The sequence below is a fragment of the Mya arenaria genome, chromosome 12 (genome assembly GCF_026914265.1).
Source record: "Mya arenaria isolate MELC-2E11 chromosome 12, ASM2691426v1".
NCBI lineage: Eukaryota > Metazoa > Mollusca > Bivalvia > Myida > Myidae > Mya > Mya arenaria.
In genome coordinates, this window is record NC_069133.1 from 69,370,355 (window position 1) to 69,378,880 (window position 8,526).

Consider the following 8,526-nt stretch of genomic DNA (forward strand, 5'->3'; position numbering starts at 1 on the left):
AATGATATAGCGTATGCAAAAAAGCAAATGGGTTAGACACAAGTTTTGACAACATTGGTAACGTTTTCCCCATCTCTAACCTCGCCGGCTCTAGAAGGAGAATAATTATATATATACATATACGAGGGGTGATCCAGAACTAACGGGACTGTCCCTATATTTCCTTTATTTTTCAAAAGATTTTTATAAAACTTTCTGAATACACACTTTTATCTACGGCAAAGATATTAATGAAATTAGTTTTATTGCAGATCTATGTTATTCCATATTATTAACCTCTATAGCAACCAAGTGACGTAATACCGGGGACACTGTCGTTAACTACTTATCGCATAAAACGTGCAAGTCATATTCTTCATAATAATGAGAGATATTTTAGCGCCAAATTGCACGATCAACGTTAGAGGTTTTTCACGCCATTTAAAAAAAATCAACGTCATTGTTGTTTCCGTTGAAAAACAACAGCGATTCAAGTGTAACTACCTGTTTAAAATTATGGCGTCAAAAATCCGCTAGACACTCGGGCTGTCATTTGATTTTGCTGTTAGCTTGGTTATTTGCCGACGAAAACCTATGAAATGATACAGAAGACGTCTATAGAAGGACGTCTATAGAAGGACTGAATATATCTCGGACTCGGATTTTTGATTGGCATCGGCTATTTCGTGACGGCAGAACTTCTGTGGAAGGTGAAAAGGGGCGTGGTCGTAAGAGTTCCGTAGACGCAACGTTAGTGGCATCTGTAAAGGACGTCATCTACTGGCGAAACAACAGAAAGAAAGGCGGACAACAATACGAGAAGTTTGTAACATAACTGGTTATAGTTTCGGTACAGTCCCGAGAGTTATTACTGAACAACTGAACATGAAAAAGGTGAATGCTAGATGGATACCCCGCCTACTAACACATGAACAACGGACAAAACGGATTAATGCCTCCAAGTAGTTATTACAACGTTATCGACGAGAAGGGGAGGCTTTCTTGAACCGCATTATCACCTGTGACGAGACCTGGATTTACCTGTTTGATCCTGAGACTACGGAGCAGTCTCGTCAGTGGAAGACTCCGGGATCACCGACACCTAAGATGGCCAAAGTTACCAGAACAACAGGCAAGCAGATGTACATTTTCTTTGCCGACCGCCATGGGATGATTCTACAACACGCAGTGCCGATTGGACAAACGGTTAGTGCTGCTTACTATGGAAAGGTTCGTTGAAAATTAAGAATATCAAAAAGTATTTCTTTAATAATGATATGGTTTATATTTTAAAACAAATCATTACACACTATTTTAATATTATAATTATAGGCACTCAATATGAAAGTAGTCAAATAAATAGTAGATTTTAAAATTATTCTAAGACATTGGTGTTTTCTGTATTCAGGTTCTGCGCATAGATTTGCCACGTGCGTTGAAGAAAAAGAGGCCCGACGTTACCATGGATACTGAAGTGCTACACCAGAACAATGCCCCCGCTCATACGGCAGAATCCACCAGGTTGGATATAAATATACTTGGTTGCGATTCAGTGGAACACCCTCCTTATTCTCCGGACTTAGCTCGGATGGATTTTCGTGTATTCCCATTGGTAAAGGCTGCCTTAAAGGGTACCAGATTTGATACTTTTGTTGAACTGTCACATGCAGTACATCGTGTTGTTTCGGATTTAGATACTCAGTGGTATAAAGACATGTTTGACCAATGGATCTCAAGGCATCAAAAATGCATTTCCGTCAAGGGAGATTATATTGAAAAATGATTAATGAAACGACCTGTTACACGACGTCGGACGACGTCATTTGTGAACGTTGACTGTCCCCGCATGTTGCTGGCATACATTATGTTTATTAACGTAATATGAATATTTATCGTGATATTGTTTTGAAATTTTCAGATATAATACAGTAAAGATTGTACATACAACTGTACGAATTTCTTTACCCTCGCACTTATACTAAAAAAGAAATTAACTCAGTCCCGTTAATTCTGGATCACCCCTCGAATATATATATGTATATATATATATAAAGGTTGAAGACCAATGGTAAACTCTAGTCTGTGAGATAATATCATATTCTCTGCACGTTTATGATCTTTTTCGAAACAAACAACAACACCGAATGTACTTCGTTACAAACCGTTTATGTACAATTATTGTTTCTGTATTTAACTACATTTTTTCGCACTTTCACATTGTAGCTTACAAGTTAAATGCTTGAGCATTTCGTTAACGCATATTGGTCATTTAAAATAATTCAATTCAGAGGCGCCGAAGCAAGCGGGGAGGGAGTGGGCAGGGGAGGACGCATATTGGTCATTACCAGCTGTATGTTAAATGTCAAGATGACATTGAGCTGGAAAAGATTATTGGATCCAGGTTATTTTTCCAAATGTTTATTCGTAGTTCATTTGGCACCATTCAAGCTACGTAAGCATGTCTGGTTGGCTAGATTATTGTTGTTTTTAAATCGTTTTCATTTTTATTATTAGTTTTTCTCTAGACTGCATTGAAAACAATGGTTTGCAGAACCTTTGCCCTCGCAAAAAGGAAGAAGTAAATAGAACAAAACCCATGCATGCCCTTTTACAAAAAAATAAGTATTATTCTGGTTTGAATGTCATATGATATTTGTACACATTTCACAGGATTACTCGGGTTAGAATCACATAAATTATGATGCTTTCATTGCTCATTGTTCAAGAGTTTATGGATAATCTAGTCATGACCAATTCCAAAAAAAATTAATCTCATCTGTTTTATGTCTTCGAAGTTATTGCATGCCCCGTCTGTTCGTTCGTCCGCAAAACACATAATTGCTCCAGATTTTTGTTTATAATTGAAGGTATTTTAATTCACATTATTGTTCAGCACCATAGTAAAATTTATATGAACAAGAGCTGTCGTAAGACAGCGCGCTCGACTTCGCCGTATTGACTTTGAAGTGAATACAATAACAATGTTATATTTACAAGTTTGGTCTTTTTATGGCAAACCTAACTAAAAGTATTCAATACATAAGGTGACTTTGATGCTGCCCTCCCACCACCCGAAAAATGACGCAAGTCATTCAAATAACTTGATTTCCCATTATGAAAATGTGGTAAAGAATATACAAATATGCCTTTCAAAAGAAATTAAAATAAAAAATAAATAATAATAATAATAAAAAATTCAAGGGCCATATAGTATAACTCTCCTTGTTTTCCCTTGGTAAAAAACTGGTTAAGAATGTAAAAATGTGCCTGTCAAAAGAAATTAGAAAAAAATATTCAAGGGACATAATTTGCATTTAGGGTTAAAATGGAGTTGTGTTTCTTGTTGTAAGATAGTCGTAAATAATTTTGAATTTTATTAAGTGCATTGAAAGAAAGGTATATAAGTTTTTTTTATTAAAATCCCAACTTACCCTTAACTTTTACTTGCCTAAAACCTAAGTCAATCAGGGGCCATAACTTGTATTAAGGATATGGAGTTATGTAACCTCATTGGGTGATGGTCTTGAACAATTGTGTGAAGTATTAAGTCAATTGAATGAAGGGTATAGAAGTTATTAATAAATATCCCAACCTGCCCTAAAACTTTAACCTAAGTTCCATAGTCTGGGTAGCAATAACAACGTAAAAAAATAATTTAATGCGGTATATTAAAGTGATATATCATTTTAAAGGTTATGTCATTACTAACTCAAATATGTACATTTTTTCAAAATCCATCAATTTTTGACAGAATTATGGCCCTTTTAATTTTACATTTTTATCAATTTTTCTGCCAAAATAGGTCAAATTCAAAACTTCGGAATTTAAATGAAATGAATAATGTCAAACAACACATTTTGTTTATTTTCTATAAATTTAATACACATTCCTAAATATCAGAACCTAAACAAAGTTTTAAGCAAATTATTTTACTTTAAAAAAATGATGAAAAAACGTCCATTTTTAAGAAATTTTAAAATTGCTTAATATTTTGAAGAATGAGCTTGAAAAAGGTAAAAGACAAAGAACATTTACATTCTTCCATTCACTGCTTGACTGTTGCATTTTACAATGAATAGTATTATAAATAGGAAGATTAAAGGCAAACAAAAAATTAGTTGCCATGGTAACCATTCAATAAAAATACAAAAAATGCTTTAAACATCGCTTTTTGTTAAAAATGAGAATTATGTACATCTTGCCATGATTGCCTGACAGTTGTAATAAAGGTGAACTTCAACCCATCTAGCAATTCTGAATATTTCTATATAAGTATGAGATTGTCAGCAATTTTCAAGGTTAAATTATATATATAATTCTATACAAAGTATGACCAAATGATTAACAAATAACAAAAATATTTCATTGACTGAAGCGGACATGCTAAAAAGTATCACATTGAAAATACAAAGGTTTTTAGACAACAATTACAGTTTCTTAAGAACACTAGACTCTATAGTTACCATGGCAACTGTTTAAAGTGCCACTCTTATTCAGTATCAATGCATACACATGTATAACAAACATACACTTTGACTGTTAACCCTTTAACAACTTACTTAATAATTCATTTTTGGAAAATATTAAGTATTGATAAAAATATTGTAACCGTGTATTTAAGCTGAAAAAGCAAAGATATTAAATGATTGGTGAATGCATAAAGATTTACTGTGATCTACTATGATCTCAAATGGTAGAAATACTGTCTTTTATGCACATTTCCTTCAAGTAGAAGTAGGCATCCTTCATTAGAACCATTGTTCAACATTTATTCATCCTTTTTGGAATAATAAAACAAAAGTATTAATTGTGGTAAATCTTATGTGGGAGTAAGAGTGCATCTTTAAAAGAACAGACTTTTTTTAAATTGACATGGAAACTATAAACACGAATAATACCAGATAATGTTTAGAAACAAACATAAGGACAATATTTCTGTTTCAAACCAAATTTAAAATACTTTAATTATTGGAATCAAAATGTGCATAGATTTGGAATCATAATGTCCATGCATGTATTTGTAACCATTCATGACAAGTTTTACACATAAAAAGAAAACATTTTATATGGAAACATTTTCACTCTATAATCACTCAAAAAATGAAGGAACTGTTCATGCTGTACAGGGGTCTTTGGAAGTGCAGATACTTCTTATTGCAAGAAAATTAATCCTCTTTGCACTACACTGTAATCTTGGGTATTGCAGGAATTGAGACAGAATCTGTGAGACACTTCATGGTATGACTGTTGCATGATAGAACCACTGTCAAATACTGAAAAATACTGTCAAATTACACCAAGCTGTTTTTTTCTCAGAAACCATCATGAGCCTGAAAATATAACAAAGGAATGTGTTGATTTCAATTAATACACATGTTCACAAAAGAAACTACATGCATTCAGTTTATATGGCAACATACATATACAGATGTATACATACAGTGTAAAAAGGTTTTATCACATTTAATTAAGAGAATACATTATATTACCAGATATTGTCTTAATATTGTCTTAATAAAGTTGACATACATACAGAGAGAAATAAGGATTTTCTAATTTAAAACTTCATACTGTTCAACATTTTTGTCCACTTTTTGTACATAACAAATTACCTTTTCTCTGTAATAATTTATTTTTCCTTTCAAAATTATTCCTCAAAAAAGTCAACATTATATTTTTAATAGAGCAAATAAATACAATTTGACAAAAAAGTACATACAATTAGGTTACTGAATCTGCATCAGTCAGGTGAGAGTGAAACTGAAAGTAAACAGAAACATAGATAATTATGTATTATTCAGAGAGGGACAACTATGTATATATATATATATATATATATATATATATATATATATATATGTAATGAGGTTTGATGTCTATACACAGTTTGGTATTTACCAGAATCAATTTAAGAATCAATTCAACTTTACAGCTCAAAAAAATGTCAAAAGCATTTATTTTACAAATAATAAAATATGTCATCATACAAAATGTCAAAGTTTATAAAGAGTTCTCAATAACTTCAGGTATGATTTCAAAGAAAATTAAGCAAATGGCATGTTTATGAGATATTCTCTGGTAAATATATGCATCATAGTTCTAAGTTACCTCAGTTCTGCAATCCTTCCCATCATTCTGACTGGCTGAATTTGAGTGGTATGAATGTATTCTATGGCTTTATTTCTCACTGAAAGGAAGAAAAGATTAAATAAAAAAGGGAAAAAGACTAATAAATGACAAAACTGACCACCCATGAATTGGCAGACATACTAATGTGTAAAAATACTCAAAATATTTAGTCAAAAAGGAAGAACAGCCATTTATGGAATGTGAAGTTTAAAATGATTTCAAATGAATAATCAAAACATTGAGTTGAAAATTAATGACAGCAACTGAAATCCTATCATAACAGGAATTCCAATAAATATGAAGACAAATAATGTTTGAAAAGTTGAATAATTTTTACAGAGAGTGATTTTATAATCCAAGTAACTATACAGAACATAAAAATGTTTCCTGAAATTCACACATTAAAACATTGATATGTTGAAATTTGAAACTTTCCAATTATTATTTAACTTTTAAGTATTAGTTACTTGGTGATAATGTATGATCTATAAACAATTAAAATTGGTAGGCATCCAATTAGCTGTTTAGAAGATTAAAAAAATGCTTACTTTCTTAGGTTTCAATTGTGAAATGCAGTATATAAGCCAGCCTGCATTTTTCTTATTAACCAATAAAACACTAAATGGAAACTTGGCGTTGTAATTTGATTAATTGGGTTTTGGTTGTCGAGCTCTTTTAAGTTATTTAATATGAATTTGTCGGTCAATGCCCGTTGCAGAAACATGCGCATAAACAATAACAAACTTCAGCTTGACAGATTCTTAATTAATAATATAGAATGGCTTAATAAAAAATAACTGCCAATTCTCCAATAGTTTATTCACATTTTTTAAAACCGAAAGTGACCAGATCCTTAAAGATTCCGGTCATTTACATTTTTTAAAACCGAAAGTGACCAGATCCTTAAAGAACCCGGTCTGTTTATTTCATTAAAACCAATCACAATATTGCAAATGTCTTATTTATTCATATTATAAAACATTTGACCAATGTTCATGCAAAAGAATTGGCAACCCCTTATAAATAGCATTCTAAATATAATAAAACAATGATATGCATGAACCTACCTCAATGTTTACTAAAAATAAATTACTATTTACAGAGGTTGGCATTTAAAAAGTAAACAAAAATTACTTCCTGGTTAATTCGGATACTCTCGGCTTTTAAGGTTGCATGCCTTATGAGTCATCAAATTGTTCTTGTTTTTGGCCACTCTCAGAAACGATGTGTTTATAAATAGCCCTTGCGGAAAAATGCGACAGATTACTGAATCAAATGGATAGTATCACTGTGTAGATAAATGAATGAATTTTCAGAAATTCGATGATGCATTGTTGTTCTCTTTCGATTTGGACCTATAATTCAGCATGTTTTATCCCCTGTTTCAGTTTTTGTCAAAATAAAAGCAGAAAATATACATAATAATTCATTAAAGTTATACTCACCGATGCAGGAGACGTCAATGTATCCTTGTAAAGTCATTGACAATCAAAACAATTCTTAAAATATCCGAAATCGAAAGTATAAAATGACAGTCAAAACGTCCCAAGACCGGCAGAAAAACGACATATTACAAAAAATGCTTGTGAAACTTTTTGCTCGTTTTATTTTGTTTCACATAATTAGATAAAACCCGTACTACAGTTGATAGATAATCTATTCATGATTATTTTGGTACCATTTTCGGCAGTAAGTATAAATGTTTGCAGGAGTAATATCCATTGGAGTGAGGAGTGGTATTAGCATTGTGCAGAATAGGGAAGTGTAAAAAACGACGTTACGTTGTTATTGCTAGTCTGGGGCCATAATTTGTATAAAAGATAATATACAGTTATCTAACCTCATTATGTGATGGCTCTGAACAACTGTGTGAAGTATTAAGTCAATTGAACAAAGGGTATAGAAGTTATTTATAAATATCCCAACCTGCCCTAAAACTTTAACCTAAGTTTCATAGTCAATCAGGGACCATAATCTGTGTAAAGAATAATATGGAGTTATCTAACCTCATCATGTGATGGCCCTGAACAACTGTGTGAAGTATTAACTCAATTGAATGAAAGGTATTTGACTTATAAGTGAAAATCCCAACTTGCCCAATAACTTTAACCGGACGCCGACGCCGACACCGACGCCGACGCTGGGGCGAGTAGTATAGCCCACATATTCTTCGAATAGTCGAGCTAAAAACTACAGAATCAAGCTCAGTAAGTTATACTTCGAGTTGAATGTTGTACAATACGGAATTCATAATAGAATAACTTCGTGTCTTAGCCATAACTTTGTTTTACTAATGGGATATCAGTTAATCTTCACCGATATGTGAAGACACTTGTCAAGATAAAGGGGTTTTAAATATCTGTTTGCAATTTTTATTCAACACATATATATATAGTGGTTTATTCAGAAATACATGTA

At 32.2% G+C, this 8,526-nt stretch overlaps 1 long non-coding RNA gene across 1 annotated transcript; it reads right to left on the bottom strand.

Annotated features, from left to right (window-relative positions):
• Positions 1–3,722: 3,722 nt before the first annotated feature.
• On the bottom strand, positions 3,723–7,706 carry LOC128210412 (uncharacterized). Its single transcript, XR_008257162.1, has 4 exons — positions 7,554–7,706; positions 6,088–6,166; positions 5,699–5,739; positions 3,723–5,309 (listed from the first exon to the last, which is right to left on the bottom strand). It is a non-coding gene; the product is annotated as an uncharacterized LOC128210412 (long non-coding RNA).
• Between the last annotated feature and the right edge of the window lie 820 nt (positions 7,707–8,526).